Source organism: Protomyctophum bolini, assembly GCF_963924005.1.
Source record: "Protomyctophum bolini genome assembly, chromosome: 3".
In the NCBI taxonomy this organism is placed as follows: Eukaryota; Metazoa; Chordata; class Actinopteri; order Myctophiformes; family Myctophidae; genus Protomyctophum; species Protomyctophum bolini.
In genome coordinates this window covers 764,237-781,469 of record NC_137864.1, presented here as the reverse complement: position 1 = coordinate 781,469, position 17,233 = coordinate 764,237, and positions in this window count along the sequence as shown.

Here is a 17,233-nt window from a genome sequence, read left to right as displayed (position 1 = left end):
AGGGAGTTGGTGTGCCAACTACAGGCTGACAAGGACTTACTGATGGAACAGGCAGAGGCTACTACTTTACGGCCAGGGGCTCCTGCTCCCCAACCAGCGCCGGGACGCAGCGGCGTCACTTGTGATGTTGCTAACACAGACATTTTACCTCCTGAATATCTGCTCTATGTACCCAGAGGGAGGACATGTCCTTTATTTAGGGGGACCTCTGGGATTTTAGTAGAGGATTGGGTTGAGGAGGTAAGGGCAACAATAAGAACTTTACATCTAAGACCTACTGAGCAGGCTGATTTTATTTACGACCATCTCGGGGGGGATGCTAAAAATGAGATCAGGTATAGGCCTAGGGTAGATCGAGAAGACCCAGAACGGTTAATGGCTATTCTCCAGGATGTCTATGGCTGTTCTACACCGTATGTCTCTCTTCTACAGTGCTTCTTGGCGAGGAAGCAGCTGGGGGGAGAGTCATTGCAACAATATTCCCATTCTTTATGTTATTTAATGGAGAAACTTGAACGCCGTGTCACAGATGGAATGCCTACCTTTGCCACCCTACTGCGTGACCAATTTGTTGAGAATATCTGTGATTCTGATCTCCACAGGGAGCTGAAGCGCATTGTACGTGAACATCCTGACTATTCCCTCCTACAGGTCAGGGCTGAGGCTATCCTTTGGGAGCGGGAGGGCCCTACAGGTAGGAGTTGCACTCTCCCTGCATGTGCCACTCGGTGTAGGAGTAATGTGCCACCTACTAGTAGCCCTGCTGTCGTAGAGATGGCGGATATGAAAAAAATGTTGCAGCAACAGCAAGAGCACCTTACCAAACTCATGCAGATTATCCTAACCCTACAGACAGACCCTAGACCTCTCAAGCCTAACCTTTCAGGTCCTGTGACTATCCAGCAAGGTGCATGTGTGAGACCAACAACCACCCAGGTGGAAAATTGTACACTTCCAGTACGGCCAGATGGTGAGTTAGCTGCGCTACAAGCTGCTGACCCCTCTATAGGTGCACTCATCCCATTCTGGCAGGCACAGCGGAGACCGGGGCGCATGGCAAAGCAAGGCCTCCCTTCTGAAACCCTTGGCCTACCGAAAAAATGGGATCGTCTCACCCTGGAGGACGGGTTGCTGTACAGGGTGTATCGAAGGCCAGATGGAGTGGGGAGAGTACATCAGCTGCTACTTCCAGAGTGTATGAGGGAGGAGGTGTTTCAAAAATTACACAACCATGGTCAGCGAGGCACACAGCAAACCACTGATCTGATCCGGCAGAGGTATTACTGGCCAGGCATGTGGCAGACTATCAATCGCTGGTGTCAGCTGTGTAAACGATGCAGTCTACCAGACGATACTTTGCCTCGGGAGAGGGCCCCTACCCTTCATCAGGCCCCAGATGTTCAGGTCCCAGATGTTGACAGCCCCTCCCCAGGCTCGTCGGCAGTGGTGAGACGCCCTCAGGCCCTGATGTACCCACCAAAACTCATGTGGTTTTATTTTTTCATAAAAATGTTAGATTCCTGTTGATTTTACTATTTGAAGATCTGGATCCGGATCCACGGATCCAGTCCGGGTTTTCTTCACAATAAAATGGACAAATCAACAGGAATCTAACAATTTTATGAAAAAATAAAACCACGGTGATGCTCTATATTGTCTGAATCAACTTAGTTTGTGTTTGTTTACGTACTAAAAGAGTGACTTTGAGAGCTGTTTTAGCTACAATGTAAGTCAATGAGGAGCATATTTTGAATTATCAATTTCTAATCACTGGAGCAGTTATTTTTTATTTCTTGTCCACATTTGGAGTTGCATCATGGCAAAGTAACTACACAACGCAAACCTCAAAAAAAGTGGTCTTACCCTTTAAGCTATAAAGGGGTAGGTTTATAAAAGTTACTTCAACCTACTCCCTTCTGAACATACAAAAGTTAAAACAAAATTAAAAAAAAAAGAAGAGGAGAAGATAATAATTATACTTGCGGCCAGTGTGGCTTGTTTTTTTTTCTTTCTTGTTGTTTATACTGGGAATATTATTTTTGTTTTCTATATTGCACTTATTTTTTAATTCTTTGACTTGTTATGTTCAGAATAAAGTTTTTCATTCATTCATTCACTGTAGCTAAATCAGAGGAGCGGAGCGTAAATCCCAGCAGGGGTACGAGCACTAATTGGCCTATGCAACCAAGAGAATTTAGGGCCAACCTCCGTGCTCTCTCTCTCTGTGTGTGTGTGTGTGTGTGTGTGTGTGTGTGTGTGTGTGTGTGTGTGTGTGTGTGTGTGCTCGGTAGGGAGTAGAAAATGGAAGGATGGTAGTAGAGAATGGAACGAACAGTGCACATCGCATGAGTGATTCCTCTGGGAACACACACACACACACACACACACACACACACACACACACACACACACACATCAGGCTGCCTTTTGACAAACATGGCCTGTGCACAGAGATGGGCAGTATTTGAAATACATGTATTTTAAATACTTTTTTTGTATTTTGTAATTTGTATTTCGCTGGGATGGAAGTAATTAGATGTATTTTGTATTTAGATAAATTTTTTTGACCCAGTATTTGTATTTTGGATCAAATTAGAGATGGGCAGTATTTGAAATACATGCATTTGAAATACGTATTTGAAAAACTTTTTTGAATTTTGTAATTTGTATTTCGCTGGGATGGAAAATGTATTTTGTATTTAGATAAATTTTTTGACCCAGTTTTTGTATTTTGTATCAAAATGCATGGCTGTCAATATAGGTCACACACTCACACAGCCAGCCACACCCATACCCTTCCAAACCATGTCACACACACACACACACACACACACACACACACACACACACACACACACTCTCTCTCTTTCCATCTGACGGACCCGTACACTTTTGTTGTATTCTCCATATAGTATTTTCACTATGTGTCGTGTTGTGTGAAGTATCTAACCATGATAAGCATCAGCCTCTCCATCATCCTTACCTGTGACCTGGTCGTCAAAGTGGCGGTTGATGCATTGCCACTCCAGGCCGGTGTTGGTTGAACACAGGCATAAGAGCACGATCAGGAAAACGCCAGCAGTCTCCATGATGGAGAAGACGAAGTGTGGATGCTGTAGCAAGCAGTGTCTTATACACTACCTGGCTACCGGTAAACAATGCAGACCTGCATTGGGAGTGTCAGCCCTGAGTGATTTGGTGCCTTAGGCAGGATTTGACCTGGAAGACATTTAAAACATGCTCTGCATTCCATGTGCTTTTCCATTCCACGCCTGCATATGACAGCTTGACCACACACACACACACACACACACACACACACACACACACACACACACACACACACATTTGAAATGTTTATTTATGTCCACATAATGAAAAGTACAGGAATACCTTGTTACTGTACAAAGGACATAAACACTGCCAGTGCAGTTTGACAGTGGGAGAGCAGCCAGTTACAACATGCATGGACGGCAAAGCATCGTTACATACAGTACAGCTGACATGTCGGACACAGGGCAGCAGACATAAATCATGGATAAAGGAAACAACGCCTCCTCCAAATTGAGCGGCTTCCTATAATGGCTGAAACTGAGCAATACCTCGCTAACTGCTTGGCTCTCCTTTTGGAAAGGCCGGCCATTTGTAAGCCCCTCACAACCAACCAAAAACTAAAAGTTTACATCTGTAGCCTAGCTGTGAGATGGTCTGCATTAGCTGCTGATACTTCAGCACTTTGGTTAAAAAGGCTTCTTCCAGGCTATAGTCAAAGGTACAGCCCACCTCGAGAATGAACACCTCTCTATGGTTTTTATTTACAACAATGACATTAGGGGTGTTAGCTGAAATGTTAGAGAACACAGAATCATCATTACACAGGTTAAACATCCTCGGCTTCACAGTAGAATGCTTATAAAGCATGATGGAGGACCTGAAAATGGAGGAGATGTCTTTCGATATCAAATCCACTATTCTGTCATGCCTACATTATGTAAAGGCCCCTGTAAACATGGCAACCATTTAAGATGTGGGACATGGTTTCAGCTATTTGTTCATGGCCATGATGGATACAGTGAGGACCATGATTGCCTGGAAACCAGATGGAGAGATTACGTTTAGAAGGTAGAACCTGTAATCTCGCTTTCAAAGTAAAAACAACAATGCACTCATCAATGGCAACATTGATGAGTGCGCCGGGGGCGTGGTTATAAGCACAACCTGTGTAGGAATTACTATGTTGCGTCGTTGAGAACTCTAGTGTGTGTGTGCATAATGTGTGGGTAATGACTGTGACACAGTCCTGTAGCTGAAAGGTCAGAAGGTCAGTCCTGTAGCTGAAAGGTCAGAAGGTCAGTCCTTGCAACCACAATGTTTCCAGCCAGACAGGTCTAGTCCAGAATGCCACTTAAGCACTATATACTTTGTTGTACAACAAATAGCAAAGATTGTTGACCTAAAAGCTTGTAGATGTTTGGAAAATTTGAAAGATTTAGAAAGCTTTTGCCTATAATGTCATGCTGAAAGTGGTTAACACTTAACATACCTACACCCACACAGTATCATTGGTATGAAGTGTAACTGAATATCGCTGTTTTAGTATCCCATTAACCTGAGTTTGATTCTACAAATGTTATGTTATGGTTATGGCAAAACTTAACTTAAATAATAATCACTATTATGTATCCATAAAACATTTATTCAGCTCTTTTGAATGCATTAATTGCATACACTATTCAGTGATATATTTTCTGCCTATTTGGGCCGAAACCGAATGGGCCGAAAATGCTTTTTTAGCCCATTTTCTGCCGAATATTTTCTGCGGACGAATATTCAGTGCATCACTAATATATATCTGTACCCATTCTATACAAACTGTTAATACAATAATCAATGAATCAGGTACAACTGTTGAGCAGGTGTCAGAATGAGCTATATCTAGCTGAATTACATCCTGGTGGGCTACCAAGCTGAGACAAAATTACAATATATTTATTTCATCATAACCACAGCAATGTTATATTTACGTTCCATCTCTTCTCCCAAAATATCTGATCTACACCACGGGCAGAAGGATTCTGAAGCTACCGAATGGAATACAATTACCGATAAAGCATTATGGCGTGAATGCCACCTACAGTATTGGTATGGTTCCTTTCTTACTAACAGTGAACACAAGCCTCTCTTCAGCATTAAAAGGAAAACTGAAATATGAAATTGTGACGTTCCGACGTTTAATGCAAAAAATGTAATTGTTCATCACAATTATTTGTGTGACAACGCGGCACCGATTTTTAAAAAAATCGTGAAAATGTGGTGCCGGGCTATGAGCTTGTAGATCTGCTATTTTTTTCAATAGCTAAAGTATAACATAATGCTTGAAACACCAAAAGGGGTTCCCGCCCAGAATGGGTAATTTTCAAATAAAGCAGATCTACAAGCTCGTAGCGAGCCACTCGGTGCCACGCTATGAGCTTGTAGATCTGCTATTTTCCCACCCAGAATGGCTTAAAACAGTACCTGTGGCCTCTCGGTGGCCGGGGAGGCGGGGGACGAGGTGGAGTTGTGGCCACGGGGAGGAGGGGCTCCGGGGGGTTTCTGATTGGCCAGCTCCGTCATGTAGCCATTGGGGAGGTTAGCCACGAAGCTACTGTCCGACAGGCTGACAGGCTGCAGGGGGCGCTGTCGTTACCGCTGTTGTTGTTCAGGACAGGAGGAGGAGGAGGAGAGGGAAGACTGGTAGAGAGAGAGAGAGAGAGAGAGAGAGACATAAGATGTCAGCCAAAAAAATCCCTAGACTGAAAATGATTAAATGAACCCTATGACATCACACACACACACACACACACACACACACACACACACACACACACACACACTTGCATTATTTTATTTGGATCTGCACAAGAGCCGTAATACAATAGACCCAAACACTGATCAGAATTAGGTTATACATCATATGGTCCAACCAGATATAGCTGCTGCACATGCTTAACACACAGAGGGAAAAGAAGAGAAAAAAAAAAATATATATATAGCACATTGTTGACATACTATTACTTGACACTACTAGACAGGATGTTTGTTTTGGGGGTTTTTTAAGCCACCTAGGGATAAATGAAACAACGACTTCTCCAGACAGGCAGACTGCCCATAGTAGCTGAGACAGAACAGTATTTAGCCAGCTTTTTTGCATTTGTTTTTAGAAATCCACCCAATTGCAAACCCCTGAGCACAAGTTTATGGACATGGCCCAGACTTCCAAATACAAGGACAATAAGCTGACAGTTATATCCCAAGGCCATAATACGTTCCACCAGAAGCTGATATTTCATAAGTTTGGATGTAAAACAAGTGTCCATATGTAACAGGTTTTTGGGAGAGTTGTTACTACTCTAGTCCGGACTCCAGTTCACACCAATACGGAGCAAATGACACGACACAATAGGGATAAGGTATAAAAGTACAAAAGCCTTTTTATTATAATCTAAGCATATGAATTCATTCAACAATACAATACGATAAATGCAAGGGTACCCTTTTCTTTAAAACAAACCAACAAATCAATTCATCACATTAAATCAATTCATCACATTAAGTCAATTCATCACATTTAAAATGGCATGCAGCACTGTTAAAACTAGAGGGGAGAGAGTCAGTGATTCAGGGGGTTAGAAATACCAGTCCAGTCCAGTAGTGAATGCGATCCGGGTATTGCGCCTCGCCACAGCAGTGACGAGACAGCTAAATTAGTTTAGTCCGATCCACACTGGCCAGTCCGGGACTTCCGCGTCGCCGCTATCCGGGCGTCCTGACGCTCCGCTGTTTAGACAGATAGAACGTATAATGAGTGACAGCCCTCTCACAACCGGCACTTTCAACTGTGATAAACACACACACTGGCGTTATTACTTTCCTTTCAAAAGGAGTAGCATATCAATGATCAATCTCTGCGACGCTGCTCCACCGCCGTCACAACATCAGGCTGGCACCTCAACACAGAAACGGGAACTCAAATCACTTTACTGTCATACTATAGAGCCTTATACCACGCAGTCAATAGAACGGAGGCATATAGTTACTTTCCTTAAAGGGACACTTCACCCTTTTTGCAAAAAAGTATATGTTAATGACGTTTAGAAGCTTTAGAACACTTTCCTGGGGGTCTTTATGTGTGTAATATGTGGTTTTAGATATGTTAGATTGTAGCAGTGAGCCTGTTGTCTCTGATGTCATGGACACTGGTCTCACTACTTTCCTGGACTACAATTCCCATAATTCTTTGGTGCACTGCTCCTCCTTGTGGATAGACATGTAGTCCAGGAAGGAAGTGAGCCCAGTGTCCATGACATCAGAGACACCGGGCTCACTGCTACAATCTAAAATATCTAAAACCACATATTACACACATGAAGACCCCCAGGAAAGTGTTCTAAAGCTTCTAAACGTCATTAACATATATTTTTTTGCAAAAAGGGTGAAGTGTCCCTTTAAGTCAGATGATAGAGAGCGTTGACATTGCAGAGTGATCGATCTCAGCGACGTGGAGGAGGCGATGAGGACATCGGACCCACGGTGTAGTATAGAGGAGGAGAGAAGTCCAGTCCGCGGGCACAGCGTGGAGAGACAAGGAGTTACTTCTATCTGGCCTACAACATGTAGGGAGAACTTTAAGAGGACATGAGAGAGAGAGAGGTCTGGCGTGCTCCGACGACGGCGGCAGCAGGCACTGTCTGAGCAGAGAGAGAGCTTGAGGTGGGATCTAGGTGGACCTTTTATTTGGGCGTGGAGTTTTCACTGGCGAATGAATGTCTTGACTCAGTCCGTGTCATAGGCTGCCCACGCCTTGGTTAGAGCACCTGACAGGTAAACAATACATGGCATAATGTTCATTGTCCATCGCTATCATAGCGCACGGCACTCATCAAATAACACAGAAATGAAACACCGCATGCATAATCAAAATTAAACACAAAATATAAATAAAGCAATAAAACACAATATAAAGTTAACCATTTATCATGCTGCTCTACGTGGCACTGTGCATTCTGTGACATTAAACCAAATGGCATTTTCCACTCTATGACAGATGCTTAAAAAGTTGACATGATATGGGGAATTTCTTTTAGACAAGTGGATTTAGTTAAGCAGAGTTCAAACATTTTGTATCCAATTCATCTATGGACGTGACTATATTTTTTACAACTATTATATAATACTACAATTTATTTATTGTATAAGTCTAACCATTAATCACTGAAACCAATTTTCTTGTGTTTCGTGGGACATGGGTCTGAGAACACCAATAAGGCTGGTGACTGAATGAGTGTCATGCCTCCATTTTATAAATGTGGACTCAAATAAACGAAGTGTCGAAATGTCTGTATGTGTGTGTGTATGTGTGTGTGTGTGTGTGTGTGTGTGTGTGTTTGTGTTTGTGTGTGTGTTTGTGTTTGCATGTGTGTTTGTGTGTGTGTTTGCGTGTTTGTGTGTCTGTGTTTGCGTGTCTGTGTGTGTGTGTGTGTGTGTGTGTGTGTGTTTGCGTGTGTGTGTGTTTGCATGTGTGTTTGTGTTTGCATGTGTGTTTGTGTGTGTTTGTGTTTGCGTGTTTGTGTGTCTGTGTTTGCGTGTGTGTGTGTGTGTGTGTGTGTTTGTGTATGTGTGTATGTGTGTGTGTGTGTGTTTGCATGTGTGTTTGTGTTTGCATGTGTGTTTGTGTGTTTGTGTTTGCGTGTTCGTGTGTCTGTGTTTGCGTGTGTGTGTGTGTGTGTGTGTGTGTGCGTGCGTGCGTGCGTGTGTGTGTGTGTGTGTATGGGATGTACGGTCTGTGTTCAGATATCACTCTGAGCTGCGAGGTTGGCGATAATACTGAGTGGTGTACGGTTAGTTATGTCAATGTAGACAATACGTAATGCACTGGAGTAGAGATCTTATGCCCAAAACTGTTCCATGTTTTATCGAAAAGATACTAATGTTAATAGTGTAGGCAGACTTCACATACTAAAGAATCCATGAGGAGCTATATGCAATAGATAGGGATGTGTCAGCTCTCATGGTGCACACTGCATGACTAGTGAGTCAGTAAGTATGGGCTATTACCAGAGTTCTAGAATTTGATGCATTACCATATGAGACATCACACAATATAATGTTATCATTCAGTGGTAAAAGTAAATGCAGACAGTTTGGTTTGGTTCTATAGTTAGCGTAATTCATAAAATATACTTGTACAATATGGCTGTACAAAAAATTGGTCTGCAAAAAAACGTTGCAAGTTTTTCGTGCACAGCGCCAAAATATTTTCTGTCCCCTTTGACGGTTGCGTTGATATCTGTAGCCGTTAAGGATTAAAATTTGTCCGCATCGAGATCCAGTCTGAACGTAAGCCATGATCAGATGTAATGAACGAAACCTCAGATTCGTACAGTATATATAGGCTAATGAGTGGCATGTAGACGCCAACATTCTTTTGTTTGATTGGAATGTTCTTGAAGGTAAAGGTAAAGGTATGGTCATTTGCAAGGACAGGTTCATTTTATATAAAAAGTTCAATTCATCTTATTATAACGTCTAATTATTATAAAGGGGAATTGCAGTGTATATAATTACATGAAAAATGTATTTCTGTCAAAAAATTATTAAAATCTATTGAAAAACAAAGGATTTACCATATTTAAAAAAAAAGAATAAAAACGCGGCCGCAAAAGTGTAGTTATCTACTATCAGCATGAGCCTGGATAGCTAGCTACACTGTAAATGTGACAAGTTTAAAACATATACACCAGTGTGTAATAATAAAATGCCAAATGTTTAATAATGGTCATAAAATACAGTAGAACACGAGTTCACTCAAACACCTCACGACTATAGTGTTTGAATACATCTTTATGACTGACTTGGATTACACACACACCCGCGCGCACACACACACACACACACACACACACACACACACACACACACACACACACACACACACAACTAAGTTTGCAGCTTTTTTTTTAACAATATATTTATTGCGTTTACAACAAAACAATACATAATACATCATACAATACAATTACTTAAAATGAAAAACAAACAAGCAAAAAGCAAAACAAAAACATACAGTAGGCATACATACATAAATACAGTATAATAAAATAAAATAAGGGCACTTAGAATGGTAACAAGAACAGAGTCCTTATGGCCACAAGATCAAACAGCTGCAGAGAATACAATTAGACCTTTTCAGTTTCCACCATTAAATAAGATAAATCATTAACCGTAATATATTGGATAAACCGTCCCCATATCTTATCAAACATCTTCTGTTTATTATTCAAAGTATAAGTAATTCTTTCCAGAGGAAGACACAATGATACTCTCACACACACACACACACACACACACACACACACACACACACACACACACAATAAAACCCTTTGAATTGAATTGTGTGTGACAGCGTTCTTTGAAATAAAATAATGTACAATTAAATTCAGTTAAAATTGTTTTTTTATTTCGAAACCAAGAAATAAGTAGCTTAATTACAACATCAATTATCCTACAGTGCAACAAAAATAAGAATATATTAAGGTGGAGACAAATTTTGAGTTGAAAATGAAAAATGCAGTATGTCGAAAAATACAATACTCTTAGTATAGCCTATACAAAACCAAAAAAACGCAAGCTATAATAATAATATATTAATTGTATAGTAAATCAAATAAACAAGAAATTAAATGTGGAATAAAGCATGACATTGGAATTAAGACTGTGCGTTAACACTACTGACATGATTGATTGATTTGATTGAAGTATTTACTTCAGTTTGCAGAATTACAGTAGCCTACATTCCAAGCACCCACCACAGTGTTGTGGACAAAATACCCCAGCACCCGTTAGTTAGCATATTAAGTACCCCGCGATTGCATTCGAGGCAACGCCCCGGGGGGGGGGGGGGGGGGGGTCTTTAATGTGGCATCCTATTCATACTGGCGTTTGACAAAAGACACTTATTAGCACCCCACTCGACTCCTATACACACACACACGCACGCACGCACCCCCCTTCTCTCTCTCCCCCCTCCCCTCCCGTGTCGGACTATTGTTCTGTCTAACATAAGACCCGTCTAACCTAAGAATGACCTGTCTAACCTACGGTTTGTCGGACTATTGCCGGAACTTCTGTCTGTCTGATGTCGTGTCGAACTGTTGGAGTAAAAACACGGTATTTCAGACAATAGTCCGAAATTGTCGGACCATTGTCCCGTCGGCTAAAAGGGTGTCGGAAAAAAGACCGCCTCCCAATTAACTCTGCATCATTCTGTGTACGACAAAATCTGATACAATTCTAAGTATTCCATAGACTGCATCCCCTGAAAAATTAGCTAAGATGTACCCGGTGACCCGTTTCAACTGCCCAAGATGTCACTACCCATCAGCATCTCTCGGCCACATGTTCTGGTCCTGTCCATTACTGATAGACCTCTGGTCCGGAGTCTTTGAATGTTTCTCATCAATGGGGGATTTGACACTAAGACCCAACCCCCATACCGCCATCCTGGGGGTGGTCCCAAGAGAGTTGAGCTCCTCGGGCCAGATGAGAAGTGCGATTGCTTTCGCCTCACTGCTGGCCCGAAGACTCATATTAAAAAACTGGAAGTCAGATAAACCGCCCTCTGTGGCTCAATGGATCCAAGAAGTCCTGTCTATGCTAAAGCTGGAGAGAATCAGGCATAATGTCCAAGGCTCACGAGAGAAGTTTGACAGAACCTGGTCTACGTTTATCTCATATGTTGAAAACTTCATATTCCCTTAGGGGACAGATGAATACACCGGTAACCAGACCCCATGTTCTAACCCCCTAGTGGGGACCGGGGTCGATGTGGCCGGAACATATTTCCTTCACGGGATTACGATTGCTGGTGGCGGTTACTTTTTACTTTTATATACATTCTTTACTATTATAGTCGTTGTACCTTTATTGTATCTGTTTTTGTTTTCAGTTTTTGTCTTTGGTTTTGTATTTTGTATGTGTGTGTGCTACCATTTCTCTATATACACTTTGCATTTTTGTTTATTTTAATACTATATCCTAGCATCTGACTGCTGTCTCTGGACGGGGGTAGGGGTACAGGGGATAAGGAAAAAATAAATAAAAAAACTGTTGTGACTGAATCGCTTGTCTGTATTTGACCTGTAAAAAGGAATAAAAACAAATTTATGATAATAATAATATTATTAATAGGGTTTCCGTTGGCTTACGGAAGTGACGTTGCTAGGTGTACTAAAACAGCGCAAAGTCTACAGCTACAGCTCGTCGCATTTAGATCAGTGGAAATTAAGGTAAGAGGGATTAATACCTTTCTTTGCTATGTGTTGTTCGTGAATTAATTAATTAGTGTACGCTAGCCTGGCTAGTTGGCTCGTCGTGAGGTGATAAAGTGATTTACTATGACGGAAACGTTGTGATCTACTATTCTACTTATAGGCGAGCAGGTAGTGAGGTAGACCAGCATGGCTGTGTTGTGTTATGGTAAAGTTATTGACCTGCCAAAATATGTGACCAGATGTAAAAGAAGTGAAAGATCTTGTGGACTTAACATAACTTAATTGGAGGTCTTTAAATACATTGCCTAAATACCACTAGATTGAACTCTAAAACATAATAATAAACAAACCGGGAATGATTTTCGTTGGGACGTAGTCAAGTCACATATTTCAGCAGGTCACCAATTTCACTGTAACACCACCACCATGCTGGAGTGACCGTGTGCGAGTGGTCGAGATTGGGGCAGGTAAACGAGGGTCACACGGGCAGATGTAAAAGATGCAATCTTCTAATCTTCTTTTCTTTTTCTATTGTTGCATTATGAGTTTGGTTTTTGGTTTCTCATGCATTTTTCTGCTTTGTTATTTTTTTTCTCTTTTCTCGCGTGTGGAGGGGGGCAATGTTCATCTATATGATAATAATATACTAATAAATGTCAACTAATATAGCACAGTCAGCTGGGGGGTCAGGGATCTCTGCTAGAATTGTTACATGGAATGTACGAGGCCTGGGGGTGCAAATTAAACGATCAAAAGTACTCTCACACTTAAAAAGCCTTTCTACTGATGTTGCCTTTCTACAGGATAAACACCTCCGTACTGAAGACCACACTAGGCTCCGCAAGCCCTGGGTCGGACAAATATTTCACTCCAACTTTAAGGGCCGATTCATACTCCTGTTTCGGCGCTGTAGTGCCGAAATGATTTCGGCTCGTCAGAAAATTTCAGTAGCACCGAAGAGCCGACTTTAGGACGGTACCTGCCCCCCCCGAACCTTAAATGACGTCAAATTGTAGGCTCTACAGCGCCGAACCGACTTTTATTCGGCTCTAAAATAGGAGTATGAATCGACCCTAACAGTAGGTCTAGAGGCACTGCTATCTTAATTCACAAACGTCTTAGATTTATTCCAGATCAAGTTTTTTCAGATTTAGGTGGCCGCTATGTCATAGTCTTAGGCACTCTTCACCAAACACCAGTTGTGCTGGCTAATGTATACGCACCAAACTGTGACAACCCTGGCTTCATGTCAACGTTGGTGTCCCGCCTTCCAAATCTTGACACACATCACTTAATCCTAGGTGGGGATCTGAATTGCGTGACCAACCCGTCTACAGATCGTTCACACTCTAGGTCATCAACTCCAACCGCAATGGCCAGAACTCTGTCCGAGCTGATGTCCCACTTAGGCTGCATCGACCCCTGGCGTTTCCTGCACCCCACGGCCAAAGACTATTCCTATTTTTCCACTGTCCATAAAGTTTATTCACGCATAGACTACTTCTATATTGACAAGGCCCTCTTACCATCTGTCCAGTCTTCAGAATACTCAGCCATAGTTATTTCCGACCACGCACCACATATTTTAGATCTCAACCTTTTTTCTTCCTCACGCAGACACAAGGGAGGTTGGAAATTTAATTCAGAGTTGCTGGCAAATACAGAGTTCTGTGAGTATGTTCCAAAGGAAATCGACTTTTTCCTACAAACAAACAGAAGTGAATTGGTCTCCCCATCCCTTCTTTGGGAAACATTCAAGGCCTTCATCCGGGGACGTATTATTTCATTTAACTCATATCTGATAAAAAATAGGAAAAAAAGACAGCAACAACGTTTGGAAGCCATTTTAGACACGGATAGACAACAGGCTTCCTCATCGAGCCCAGCACTGGTAGCCAAACGCTTAAAGCTTCAAATGGAATTTGATTTGTTAACCACAGGCAAAGCTGAACGCCAACTACTGCAAACTAGAGCCACCTACTATGAACATGGGGACAGATCGAGCCGCCTCCTAGCCTCCCAACTAAAGCACCAACAAGCCTCACATTTGATATCAGAAATTTATGATTCTACCCATACTCTGACCACCGATCCTGGCAAAATTAACTCTGAATTCTCCTCTTTTTATTCTAACCTTTATAAATCGGAGCCTCCCTCAGATGTCCTAGCTATGGAAGCTTTCATAAATAATTTGGACATACCAACTGTAAATGAAGCCACAGCTGAACATCTAGATACCCCACTGTCCTTAGATGAAGTTAATTCATGCATTTCCACAATGCAGAGCAATAAAGCTCCCGGCCCCGATGGCTTCTCCGCCTGTTTTTATAAAAAAAATTGCTGCACAACTCGCTCCCTTACTTTTAGAGGTTTTTAATCACTCCTTAGACCACGGTGTTTTACCACCAACCCTAAATCAGGCTCTAATCTCACTCATTTAAAAAAAAGACAAAGACCCCAGACTATGCAGCAGCTATAGACCTATTAGCCTGCTTAATAATGATGTAAAACTCCTGGCAGGACCAAACAGGATTTGTCTCAGGTCGCCAACTATCATCCAGCGTTCGCAGGCTCCTAAATGTCGTTCTGTCGCCTTCTTGCTCTCAAGAACCAGAGATGATAATCTCGTTAGACGCAGAAAAAGCGTTTGACCGTGTCGAGTGGCAATACTTATTTAGGACCTTGCAGAAATTTGGCTTTGGTACAAAATTTATCTCTTGGATTCAGCTTCTTTATTCGGCTCCATTGGCCAGCGTTAAATCGAACTCTGATGTCTCTCCAGCATTTCCCCTCACACGCGGTACACGCCAAGGCTGCCCCTTGTCACCCCTATTGTTCGCATTAGCTATAGAGCCCTTATCCATTGCTCTAAAAAGCTCTACATTGTTTTCAGGCATAAGGAGAGGAGGAATTGAGCATAAAGTGGCACTATATGCAGATGACCTACTCTTATTTGTCCAAAACCCTGTTAGCTGTGCCGACAACATTGTTAATTTATTGAACAACTTTGGATCCTTCTCAGGTTATAAGCTTAACATTGCTAAAAGCATATGCTTCCCTGTCAACCACCTAGCCAAATCAATCCCCCCTGGTGCGCTACCCTTCAACCTTTCTTTAAATAACTTTAAATACCTGGGTATAACTGTTTGTCACTCTCTCAGCTCGCTACACAAGGAGAATTACTCAACACTAATTGAAAAAGTTAAATTAGATCTTCAAAGGTGGAATAAGCTTCCTCTCTCACTGGTGGGCCGCATTGAAACAATTAAAATGAACATACTGCCACGCTTCCTTTTTCTTTTTCAAACCCTCCCCCTTTTTTTGCCCAAATCTTTTTTTAATTCACTTGACAAAATTCTATCATCATTTATGTGGGCCAATAAGTCCCCCAGAATCACAAAAGCCACTCTCCAAAGACCTAAACAAGATGGTGGACTTGCCTCACCTAACATGCTTTTTTATTATTGGGCATCAAATATTTTAATGATGAAGAAATGGTGCCACTCTGTCAAGATCTGGTGTGATATGGAAGCTAAATCCTGTACATCCTCTCTTCCAGCATTACTTTTTTCCCCCCTACCAACACGCTATTCCCAGTATTCCAACAACCCAGTAGTTCTCTCTTCACTGAAAATTTGGAATCAGTTTAGACAACACTTCGAGTTAAAATCCCCGTCAGTCCTTATGCCTATTTGCAAAAACCATTTGTTTCCATCCTCCTCTTTGGACTCAACATATAGCAAGTGGAAGGAGAAGGGCCTTATCTCTTTTAGGGATCTATACAGAGATGGGTTATTTATCTCTCTCGGAGAACTCGCCACCAAATTGAATAACCAAAACAGTTTTTCCCGTTTTTTTCAAATACGCAACTTTGCAAGCACCCATTTTATACCCTTCCCCAGTTTACCTGAGAATACCCTAGTGGAGTCCATAATGTCTGCAACAGATTCTATGTCTAATATCTCATCAATTTATAATGCTCTTGTTTCCTTTAGAAAAACTTCTCTACTTGGGTTGAGGGGCACATGGGAGGATGAACTTGGGACTGAGCTGAGGGAGGAATATTGGGCTGATGTGCTGTCTAGGATTAACAATTCATGTGCCTGCGCTCGCATGTGCCTTATCCAATTGAAAGTAGTTCATAGGATTCATTACACTAAAGCTAAGCTAAGCAGACTATTCCCAGATACAAATGACTCATGTAACAGGTGCCTTCACTCCCCTGCAAACCACACACACACTTTTTATTCCTGTTCAAAACTCGTCTCTTTTTGGAAATCCTTTTTTGATACACTCAGTCTGGTCATGGGATTCTCTGTAACACCCTGCCCTTTTATAGCTATCTTTGGTGTGTCCCCTGTAGGAAGCAGATTTAATAGATTCCAGGCCGATGTGGTTGCGTTTTCCTCCCTTATAGCCAGGCGTCGTATATTGCTCCACTGGAAGAGCCCTAATCCTCCTGATGTGTCATCATGGCTAAAAGATCTGTCATCCTTTCTCCATTTGGAAAAAAATAAATATACGGTTAGAGGTTCATTGAACAACTTCTACAGAACCTGGGACCCATTCCTCACATACATTAACTCCTTAACCACAATTTAAGTATAGGAACTAATTCCAATATTCCCCCCTCCACTGTGAGTATGCGTATATGTGTACATGCATGTATAGATATGTGTGCTCGGATATGTGTATGTATGTAGATGTAGACATGTACGGCATGTATGTGTCTATGTACACATACATATATTTGTGTGTGTATGTATGTATGTACATATATATATATATTTGATAATGAAATAGCTTAATTTGTTTTTGTTACATTGCTTCCATTATTGCTAGCACTTAATTTTAATTAGTACTTTAATGCATGATTCTCAAGTATAGTAACTTATTCTGTTTCCCCCGGGGCATGGGAG